This window comes from Pseudophryne corroboree, chromosome 8 (assembly GCF_028390025.1).
Source record: "Pseudophryne corroboree isolate aPseCor3 chromosome 8, aPseCor3.hap2, whole genome shotgun sequence".
NCBI lineage: Eukaryota > Metazoa > Chordata > Amphibia > Anura > Myobatrachidae > Pseudophryne > Pseudophryne corroboree.
Window position 1 is genome coordinate 436,300,008 of NC_086451.1, and position 8,358 is coordinate 436,308,365.

An 8,358-nucleotide genomic window follows, 5' to 3' on the forward strand; every position below is an offset into this window, starting at 1 on the left:
TTAACTGGTTCCAGCCAGTATCCACTCCGTGCCAACACCTGTCTGGTTCTAACCAGTACCCACAGCAGCATTTTATCTACAGCAGTCCAGCTTTCCCTGGAACACCAGCTGGTACGACCCTGGGCTTTCCTCATTGCTACAGTTGAGCCTGGTAAGGACTTTCCAACTTGCAGATAATACGAACTGTCTCATACCACCAGAACTCTGTGGCCCCTGCCACCCTGTAGTACCCAGGAACTGTATTATTATTTCTCTGCTGATTTTTATGTTTCTTTTTACTGCTACTGTGATGCATGGAGTTTGTCATAAATAAATATCATTGACTTTTACTCAAGTTGTCGTGGTCACGCCTTCGGGCGGTTTCTCTTCATGTTACTTACATGTCCAGGGGTCTGATACAACCTCCCAGGTTCCGGTACATCTCAGCCCCTACAACTGAGGCTGCCTTCCGTCAGCTCAGGCCCTCAGTTGTGACATTAACAGGTTGATTTGTCGGGAGACCGGGCATTCTCCGACTTAACTCCCTGCCGCAATGCTGATTCCCGACAGAATCAGCCTCGCACCAACACCAACACTTTTGACGGATTTCCTCTCGCATCCCCCGGGGATGAGAGAAGGACTCCCGCCAATTGAGTGTCACTTGGCGCTGTATTGAATAGCACCGGGAGCTAATTCCCGGCGCTATTCAACTGTGTGAATTGACCCCATAGAGAGTTAGGATGCAGAAATAGTATGGAGAAGATAACTGGTGATGTCAGCGTCAGTAAGAGTCCTGAAAAGACCTGTGTCCAGCAATCATTGAGGTTACAGAGCATCCGAGATAAAGGGCCAAGTCTTAATAAATGAGGGAATGGAATGGAAGACTGAGGAAGCACACAGAAGGGGGTGAGGCGGAGAGAATAATATATACATTTTCAGCATTTAGTTTAATCATTTCAATAGACATTGTATTCCACCTATAGGAAAGGAGTTGATGTATAGAAATATGACAATAGCTTAAAATACAAAAGATGTGTCACTGGGGTGGTCATTAGCTGATTCCAATATTAGCTGATGCATACCTCCCAACATGACCCTCTCCAGGAGGGACACAATACTCTGCTCCTGGACTTTTCCTTAATTTATGATTGCCGACACCTGTTTTGAACAGGTTAATGGATTAGAAAGTTGTTTCAGCACAGGTGATGGCAATCATGAACTAAGAGAAAAGTCCAGAAGCAGAGCACTGTGTCCCTCCTGGAGAGAGTCATGTTGAGAGGTATGGCTGATGGTGCAAAAACCATTCAGTAGTGTCAAATAGCTTTAAAAACATGGCTCTGAGTATGGAGATCTAGCTTGTCATTATACAAGCCCCACTTATCGTAGAATTGTACAACTCCTTTGCCAATGTTGGGCAGAGTGGCACTTCTGTCAAAGTAAATGATCTGCAGGATTTCTTGCTTGACCTCATTAAGATAAGGGGATGAACTGACAATCCATTGGACCAGTATAATCTTTTTTTGTGAATACGACCAGCAGTGTGATTAGGCGCAGGTGTGGGGAGCCTTTGGCCTTCCAGCTGTTGTTGAAATACACATAATAGCATGCCCTGCCACAGTTTTGCTATTTGGCCATGCTAAAACTGTTGCAGGGCATGCTGGGATGTGTAGTTCAACAACAGCTGGAGGGCCAAAGGATCCCAACCGCGGGATTAGAGGAATAACCTTATCTTTGCTGGGTCGCAAGTCCCAATTTCAGAAAGTAAGGGCCCTACACACTACGCGATCCCCGCCGACGCCGATATTGGCGGAAGCGGGGACCCGGCAGGGAAGGGGGGGGAGGGGCAGCATCGGCAAGTGCATATACACTTCCCGATGCGGCCCGGACAAGCAGTGATGGCGGGGGGGAAACGACGGCGCAGCATGGCTGTCGTTAACGTGGCCCTCCCTCGTCCGTACATGTTCAGACGAGGGAGGGGGTCGTTAACGACATTGAGTGTACACACTGGACCAGATTGTGAAAGATCTCGCTTAGATCGGCCATTCTGAGCGTGATCTTTCAAAATCTCGTCTAGTGTGTATGGGGCTTTAGAGCACAAACATGCCAGAAGGTCAGGATTAAGTGACAGTTGGAACATCTCATTTATGTAGTGAAGTATTTTATGCCGGAATATTTTAATTTCCCCACAACTCTGCAAGGAACGTATAAAGTTAGCAGAAGAAGCACGGTGTTCCACGCAATAACCTGTCTTAGTGAGAATGACGTGTCGGCACTGGACTGGGGAGATATAAGGCCTATTAACTGTGCGGAGGAGGACTTCCAGAAGATATGGTGATTTTTAATGTGGAAACTTAAAATTTAAACAAGTCATAAGGCGGGATTTAATGGCGTCCAACTTTGCCAGAGGTGCAGGATGCCGGACGAATTCGGACATTTTTTTAAAGCGACATTTACAAGGCATGGTTTTGCCTTGTAAATTATTGTCCCTTAAAAAAAAAAAAAAAAAAAGTACAGTCTGCCATGAGTGTAGGACTATCTCCCTTTGCCACAAGTTTAATTAGCTTGTCCCATTTCAGTGTTGGAGAATTATTGACTAGGTCAGGGTAGAAGTACAGTATCTAGTTTGGTGGAGTTTTGTGGTAAAATATCTAAGAAGAGTGTTTATAAGGGATGCGGTCAAGATGTCGCCGGCCGGAATCCCGGCGGTCGAAATACCGACGCCGGAATCCCGACCGCCACAATCCCGACATATTCTCCCTCCGTGGGTGTCCACGACACCCATAGAGGGAGAATATAATAGTGTGCCGAGCGTAGCAAGGCACCGTGCCCGCAGCGTGGCGAGCGAAGCGAGCCCGCAAGGGGCTGCGTTCCGCTCGCCACCCCTGTTGGGATTGTGTGGTCGGGATTCCGGCGTCGGGATTTCGACCGCCGGGATTCCGGGCGGCGGCATTTAGTACTGATCCCGTTTATAAGATTGATGCGAATCCAGCTGTATTTTTACAGCGAATGCCCATCGCCTCCACACTGCCATCTAATGGTAAAAATACTGTCATCACATTTATGGTGTGAAACTAGTGGAATTCGACGTCCATCCCTTGCTGCATCTCCCAGTGGGCAACCCTAGGGGTCAGCAGAGGGACAGGCCAGCAGTGATGCCCGAAGGCGAGCCGGTGAAATTAATAGTAGCCATGACTGATGACGCACCGCAAGTGCTCTAGACCATAGGTTCTCAAACTCGGTCCTCAGGACCCCACACAGTGCATGTTTTGCAGGTAACCCAGCAGGTGCACAGGTGTATTAATTACTCACTGACACATTTTAAAAGGTCCACATGTGGAGCTAATTATTTAACTTGTGAGTCTGTGAGGAGACCTGCAAAACATGCACTGTGTGGGGTCCTGAGGACTGAGTTTGAGAATCCCTGCTCTAGACTATTACTGAAAAAAAGATGTTTTCTGTCAGAAAATGTCAAAAACACAACAGAAATAAAATAAAAATATATAAAATAGCTGCAGTGCTGCAGCCTTAGCTGAAGGCATGAACATTAAACTAAAGGATGATTGGCTGTAGACGGCAGGTGGAATGTAGAAGGGGTATCCGGTCTATAGAGATACAGTAATATGTCTACAGTCAATAGGTCAACCACTAATGGTCGACAGGCATTAGGTCAACAGGGTCAAAAGGTCGACATAACGATGGTTGGCACATACTGTCGACACACGTTTTGTATTTTATTTTTTATTATTTTTTTAATAATAAAAAAAAGTTCATACTTTACCATCCACGTGGACTACAATTGGGAATAGTAACGAAGCCGCGAGCCATGCAAGGAGACGTGGTGCACTAATGGGGCTTATTGTGGCAGAAAAGTGATAAAATACACACACACAAAAAAAAATAGTGTCTACCTTTTTTTTTGTGTCGACTATTTCCACGTCGATCTTTTCTACTGTTTACATATTCCATGTCGACCTAATGCATGTCGACCATTCGTGGTTGACCTATTGACTGTAGACCTTTTTAGTGTAGATCTAATAAACCACACCCTGTAGAAGGAAGGAGCTTCAATTCTAACTGTGTAGATTTGCCACTTCCCACACTTTAATGGCGCCATCTATACTCCTTGGTAACTGTGTCCCTCAGCTTAGATGAAAGAAAAATTATACTGTAACCCACAGCAACTAAATGTTTACTTTTCCTTAATAAACTATTAGAAAGACAACGTCTGCTTGGATGCTGTGAGTAAAAGCATCTTCCTTGAATAATAATAATAATAATAATAATAATAATAACATATTATTTATTTAGCACTGTTGCTGTCACAGGATTCTTCAGTATAAGTTAAAGTTGCCTGTGGGTTCTACGCTCTTTATTTGGCATGGGGAAGGGGGGGGGGGAGGGCTATGCTATAAAGTGCAATCTGCATGCAGGACGCCTCCTCAGTTCCACACAACAAAAGACAGAATATCATATGCACACCGCCCAGCTCACGCATGCTATATTACATGTTCTCTCCCGGGTGAGCAGGGGTAAGCCGGCCGGCCCACTTTCTTTGTTTATGAGCACAAGTCGCTGTGTAATTAGTAAGCAGGGAGTTAATGTAAAATCTGGTGGCAGGTTCAATTTAAAAAGACTCTTTAAAGCCGCACAGAGGAGGTAATTGGTGGGTGCAGCTGCGCGCAGCAGTTCTCTCAGTGGGAACACATCCCATGACACTGTCTGGATCCCTAATCCCATTCACAACACTGCAATCCCTGCCAGTGACCCACATATGGATAAGAGAGCGTGGCAGGGACAGCTACCGAAGGGAAGAACGTGTTGTGACTGACAATGAGGGATGAGTTAAGCAGTGATAGAGTGTCAGCTCTTGGGCTCACTGTGCTAAGTGGTAGAGCCCTCTGTGCTGATACGGTGACAGCTAAGTGTGCGGCTTTGGATGGAAGGACGGAGCACGCTCTGCTATTCCTGGGGTTTAGTGGGTAAGCCTCCTGCTTTCTCACGCTCCCCCCCTGCCATGGGTTTTTGTGGGAGCACAAAGAACTTGTGACCTGTCTCTTGCACACACTCACACAAAGGAAACACACACAAAGAGCTGGATTAGAGGGACTAACACACCAGCAACCACACAGCTCATAAACTCTCCCCCTGGCTTATATAGGGTTGTCTGATTATCAATATGTGCAAATACCAAATTCAGCATACGTAAGACAGTGATCATACATATTTGTGGATGTAACCTAGTGACTGGTGCTCTGTTGTATGGGTCCACACACAGGCTGTGCGTGACTGCATGGCTTTCAGATCATCGCTTCCTTTTTGTGTCAGCCTTTTTGCCAGCGTTTGTCTCACCATAAAGCAGAATTTAAAACCACATACACACACACAAAATTGTCATCTTCTTTCAAACACGCCCCCTTTGTGGTATAGAGGCGCTGTCCCCTTTAAGAGCAGAGGGTGGGACCTGTCATTTATGGGGCTGATAAACACTGACAAGTGACTAGTGTGAACTTGGGAGATTAGAGAGGCAGCGAGAGTGCCCCGGAGAGTGAGAGACGGAGAACTGCAGGTGCGTAGGGTTGGGGATTAGGAGGACTCAGTAGCATGTGTACACTAAAGGGTTAATGAAGGCAGTATTATTACAGTTGGTGAGCTAGGGGTTAATATGGGAGTGTAGACCTGCTCCAGGTGTTTGCGTACAAGGGTTATTACACACTACGCGCACTTGACTATAAGTGTGTATTATAGAGATCTATACATACCGTAGAAGGAAAGTTTAACACCTGGGCCCACGTTGTGACTGCGAGATGTAATAAGAATGATGTGCCATGCCCGCTGCACACCTGGCAAAGGTACCACACTCTGCACAGACTTACTGCGTGGAAATAATGTGCCGTCTTCTGCCATGCTGGCATTGCCCGCTGAGTGCAGTGTATGTGCGGAGTCTGGGCTTGCAGCAGCTGTATGTACTGCGCCAATTCTGTCCACTCACTCCACCTGTATGTTCTGCATTCTATACACCTGGCCAGACCGGTCGTCTCTGTACTCAGACCGGTCACTGACCCACACTTCAGAACGTTGAACATCAACCTTTTGGGCTGATTTCTGTATCCCTAGCGTATGAGCTATTACAGCAAAGTCATATATTTGTCTTTTCTTGTTCTTATATACAAGTCAGTCCTGATACAAGTCTGACCAAACCTGGTGCGGGTGTTTCGGGCACCTTTAGCGAGTTCAGATGATAAGCGTAGATACAATTTTAACGTTAGTTCTTGTAATTATTGGTGATTTTTCCATGAACTAGATCTACAATGGTCTATATACACATCTCAGCGTGTGTGGGTGGTGGTGGCCAATCTATGTATTTACAATTTAAATTGGTTGTAGCTGGCGGAATAACCGCAGTGTGTCCCTGTAGGTCCTTGTACACAAATGTATTGGTAGTTTGTTCCTTTGTGTTGTTAACCTAAATACACACTGATAGGAAATCCGAGAATTAGATTCATAACGTTGTAGTTTAAAGAAAAATATTTTTCTTTTTAGCTATTTTTGCTCTTTTTTTTTGTCCAAGTTTGAAACTGCTGTGTCAGCGCTTATTTATGTTTAGGAATTATGTTCCAGCCAGCAGTGCCCGTGCGTCCCATTATATAACCTGTGTACGCTCAGGAACCTGCACTGTAAAGGTTTCAGCAGAGCTCTCCTCTATTCATAATAGGTCCCTGGTAGGGAGGGACTTGGTTTCTTATAGAGGTCAAATAAAATGTTAAGCAGAACATGATCGGAAATGACGATTATACCTCTAGAAGGCTGTTCTCATAGGGTGTGGTATGCAAGGTCGACATGACAGAAGGTCGACAAGAGTTTTTGCACTTTTTTTGGTGTAGTTTTCTCCGTACAGTGACCGGGATCCCCAATTAGTGCGCCGTGTCCCCTCGCAGGGCTCGCTTCGATCACCATGCTTTGGGCAAGGTGCCTCGCTCCATTACCGCTGCACTCGGCACACGTTACCGTCCCCAATTGTAGTCCATGTGGATCGTAAAGTATGAAAAAGTAAAAAAAAAAGTGAAAAACTCATGTCGACCTTTTGTCACGTCGACCTAGAACATGTCGACCTAGAGTCCCTGTCGACTTAGAAACCACGTCGACCTACTTACTGTCGACCAATAGTGGTTGATCTAGTCAGTGTTGACCTAAGTGTGGAATTTGTCCTAGAGACCGGATACCGTTCTTATATAATATAATAGTTATTTATTTATATAGCACTTTTCTCCTAATAGGACTCAAAGTGCCTTTTTATAGCACATAATACAAAGCCACCTTATTAGCAGATATTTAAATTTAAACGTGTATATAACAATAAGAAATGTTTCCTAGAACCCCAAGTTTTTGTCTCATTGCATGAAACTGGCTTGTGAAGAAAAAAAACAACGTGAAAAGTCTGAAAATGACGCAGCGACACAATCACATTTACACGCATTGTAGCAACACAACTACGGCCCTCCATTGTTGTTGGCTCCAGAGGCCGCAACCGGCAGGAAAAATAACATAATGCAAAATCAAAGTATCGCTCAATGCCAAAAATGTTCAATGCAGCTGATTGTAAAGGCAAAATCTAAACTGACCAGACCTGGACCAGAATGTATAATAGTGCAGGATGCCAGCGAAGTCCAAAGTCCAATACGTTTCCAACACTGATTGTATTATAAGGGCTATAATGTCATTTTAACGCGTCTCCTGAGTGTCACCGCGGCCGCTTTATCACATCACTGAGAACAGATTGAGTGGGTCGTGCCCAGTAATTATATGGAAAGAGCCTTTGTCTGCTTTTGTTCATGTGTCTGGGGACCAGAATCTGTCAGTAACCGGGAAATAATGAGGAGACACCAGGTTGTGTCAGCGGGTGGGGGAGATGCAGCGATATAGGTGACAAATAGTAATCCCTGACGTTCCTCATTATATGTGAAAATAACACGTCAACTGCAAATTCAACAAACTGCTGTTAAACTACAGTGACCCAAAATATAGAAGCACGTTTGGAAATTCCATAGTACAGCGAGAAATAAGGCGTTCTCTAATGACTTGTAGACGTCATACTACAGAAATGGACACCAAAAATGCTATTAAAAAATAATCCCAAAATATTATTTAAAAAAAGGAATTTTTATTGGCTTAATGAGTATTAAAAAAAATATATATTATAGGTATGTTGAAATTGGATTTTAACTTTACATCTGAATTATTTGGGGCACAGTTTCCCCCCCCCCCCCCCCTCCCCCAAATCCACGACCGTGTCATCTTAATAATATACCTTCCAACTTGTAGGTCGTCATAATGTTTTGGAATTTGTAAAATATGAAATGAACTGCTGTATAGTAACTTTTT

At 44.7% G+C, this 8,358-nt stretch overlaps 1 protein-coding gene across 1 annotated transcript in view; it reads left to right on the plus strand.

Moving 5' to 3' along the window:
* The first annotated feature begins 5,479 nt into the window (after window positions 1-5,479).
* Window positions 5,480-8,358, plus strand: part of VWA7 (von Willebrand factor A domain containing 7) — an 88,865-nt gene continuing 85,986 nt past the window's right edge. The window contains exon 1 of the mRNA XM_063938053.1: window positions 5,480-5,545. The gene's annotated coding sequence lies outside the window, so the exon portion shown is untranslated. The remainder of the gene's footprint in view (window positions 5,546-8,358) is intronic.